Source organism: Sinocyclocheilus anshuiensis, unplaced genomic scaffold, assembly GCF_001515605.1.
Source record: "Sinocyclocheilus anshuiensis isolate Anshui unplaced genomic scaffold, SAMN03320099.WGS_v1.1 scaffold282, whole genome shotgun sequence".
Taxonomy (NCBI): Eukaryota; Metazoa; Chordata; class Actinopteri; order Cypriniformes; family Cyprinidae; genus Sinocyclocheilus; species Sinocyclocheilus anshuiensis.
In genome coordinates, this window is record NW_015544154.1 from 1,491,086 (window position 1) to 1,494,317 (window position 3,232).

Below are 3,232 nucleotides of genomic sequence, written 5' to 3' on the forward strand. Positions count from 1 at the left end.
TATACAAAGACAATTATACTGGTTTGGATCAACACAAGAAGGGGTAAATAATGACAGAGTTGTTGTTTTTGGTTGAGCTATCCCTTTAAATATCCTCATTTGCATTTTAAGATCTCACCCACCCTCCATTCCTCTCATTCAGCCTTCCCATGTACTGTGAGATCATGTCAATGACCTCGTTCTCTGCGAGCTGCAGGTTCCCCGAGACGTTACACCTCAGGTCGTTCCAGTCTGACCTCAGCAGCTCAAAGTCCACAGGGTTCACGCTGAAGGTCCGCTGCCAATTTATTGCCTTCTCTGACAAGTGTGGCCTCACATCAGTCTCCTCATAACTGTACTCTGACATCTCTCCTTCCTCAAGGCCTCTGCTCTGAGGAGCCATGTCCGATCCCTCCGGCATCTCTGAGACCTTTGTTGGCTGCACCGGAGACCGGCTGTTCTCAGACGAGTTTAACCCAGGGTGGTCTCTCCTTTCTGAGCTTGAAGGAGGCAAGCTCAGCTCCATCAGATAACGGTTGCCCCTGGCTGAATCTCTCCGCTTCTCTACATTTACAATACGGACCAGAGTGTAGATCCTGATAGAGAGGTAAGAAACAGCGAGAAAAAAAGTTGCTGTAAATAGAGTGCATTTAAATGAGACATTGAGGAATATATACACATGTAAAATATAAGTACATAATGTAACACCATGTATCCTGTTTAATCTAGCTGTGTCAGGAGTAATAAAGCTTTCCCATTTGTTATGATAAAACTGCATGAAGCGACCCACTGAGAGATTGCTTAACAGCAGGAGAGTTCAGACTGTTTCAGTACAGGGTTAGAATTAAAAGATAGCTCTACACTTGAGCTGCAGGCTCAGCAGGAAAACCCCACATGTATATTTAAAGGGGTCATATTCATTCCTTTTTTGAATTATTTTTCTTTCACTGAAGTCCATATTATTAGTTGTCTACGCCTAATATATATATATATATTTTTAAATACTGTACATTTTCTGCCTTATCTATAATTATTTATAGTATTAAAAAAGGCTGTTTTTCCTGCTGTGCCTTTAAACCTTACTGTATGTAATCGCTTTCTTTGCATGAGAGAGAGCATTTCCGATTTGTGAACAAATTGTTCTTGGTTGATCCAGTTCACAAAAAACAAACAAACAAACAAACAAAAAATTCCAAATCTTGAGTTCAACTCACTGAGTCATTGATCCAGTCATAGTAGTTAGAGGCCCACTGAAGGTGAAGTATCAACAACTAAAATATCAGCTATATCATACACATATCATATGCAATTACTGTAAGGCTTCAGAAACATATATACAGTACAATGGCCAATTAATATGGTTTCATGGTGAAAAAAAAGATTTTTAAAACTCGAAGGCACTTTTATTTTGAAAGACCAAGTTCATTACCTCAGCAGCTCAAAGTCCACAGGGTTCACACTGAAGGTACGCTGCCAATTTATGGCCTCCTCTGACAAGTGTGGCCTCGCTTCAGCCTCCTCATAACTGTACTCTGACATCTCTCCTTCTTCAAGGCCTCTGCTCTGAGGAGCCATGTCCGATCCCTCCGGAATCTCTGAGACCTTTGTTAGCTGCACCTCCAGAGGCTGGTTGTTCTCAGACGAGTTTAACCCAAGGTGGTCTCTCTTTTCTGAGCTTGAAGGGGGCAAGCTGTCTGGATCTGATATAGAGGCAGTAGGGTCACCCTTATTATGAGGCCCAGGCTCTGTAGGCATGGAATGATGACTGTGCTTTAACAAGGCATATTGGGTGGAATTCTTAAGGCCCATTAAGGAGAAGTTCTCCCAGGGGAGAGAAGCAGCGGCTTTTGTTTTTAAGGACCTCCATTTTGAACTCAAGTCCACAAGCCTCTTGGTCTTTCTAGACTGATAAAGGAAGACACCAGGAAACACTTCCACAGGATGTTTTGGTCTGCTTACTGGTGGATGGGGTCTAGTTATGTAAATTTTGTTAGTATAAGTCTCTTTCTCCACACTGGTCCCAACCACAGGTTTGCCTGCATTAGCTAAAATCTGATTAGCCAAAACATAGAGAGAGGACTTTTGAGGATGCTTAAAGGGGGATCTTCCCTTCACAGGTGGGCTAGCAGTTTCTGTCAGTTTACTCTTGTTTGGCAGTCCTGGGTCAGGCAGTAGCCATGTTAAAGAACGCCCTCTCTGAACCAGAGCAAGTTTTTGGGATTCCCCTTGCTCCTCGCTCGCTCCCGTCTGTTCATTTAGAGACCCAGTTTGAGACTCTACGGCACCTTCACTTCCCTTTGCCTGTCTTATTTCTGTCATTTCATCATCCACCACCAGAGAGTGTTTATAAAACCTTTCCCCTTTCATTCTTTTACTCGTCTCTCGCTCTTTTAACTGAACGAACTGGTTTCCTTGCTGAAAGATGTAGCTCTTTGAACCCCTGTCTAATTTATCAGGCTTTGAGGCGGTAGTGGACGCTGTAATTCTTGACGTGTGATAGTGTGGACTAGTCCTCTTGACTGGTCGGTTGCTGGAATTGATTGTCTCCTCTGGGTCGACACCTTCTTCCTACTCCAGGAAATCTGTCAGAAGAGACAAGTCCCATCAAACCAAAGCCCTTTAAATCAGGGGTGGGCAAACTTGGCCCTTCCAGGCCACTTTCCTTCAGAGGCTAGCTCCAACCCTAATCAAACACACCTGAACCAGCTAATCATTGTCTTCAAGACTACTAGAAGGCTACAGGCAGGTGAGTCATATCAGGGTTGGATCAAATCTCTGCAGGAAAGTGGCCTGGAAGGGCCAAGTTTGCCCACCACTGCTTTAAATTAATCATGTAATCTGAAACGAGAATTGCTTAATGACATGATTAAAGAGTCAGTGAGGCTGCTGCAGTGTTGATGGAAATCTACGGCTAATCATCATCTCCACGCCTTCCATCCATGCTGTTACACACAGCATGTTGCAGCTGTCCAAATGCACACACAAGGTCCAAAATTAACTATTTGCCACATATGCCAATTTATATTTTACACTGACACAACTTATCAGTTATAAATATTTCTTACTGGTCACAAAACAGTATTTTGTATTATTATTTTTTTTGCGATTTTGTTTATTGTACACTGCAAAAAATGCTTTTCTTACTTAGATTTTTTGTCTTGTTTCCAGCCAAAATTTCTAAATATTCTTAAATCAAGAAGGATGTTCTAGACAAGTAAAAATTATTGTCTTGTTTTCAGAGAAAAAACATGTC

At 42.2% G+C, this 3,232-nt stretch overlaps 1 pseudogene; it reads right to left on the reverse strand.

Moving 5' to 3' along the window:
- Positions 1 to 3,232, reverse strand: part of LOC107695315 (N-acetyl-beta-glucosaminyl-glycoprotein 4-beta-N-acetylgalactosaminyltransferase 1-like) — a 41,895-nt pseudogene that overhangs the window by 5,288 nt on the left and 33,375 nt on the right.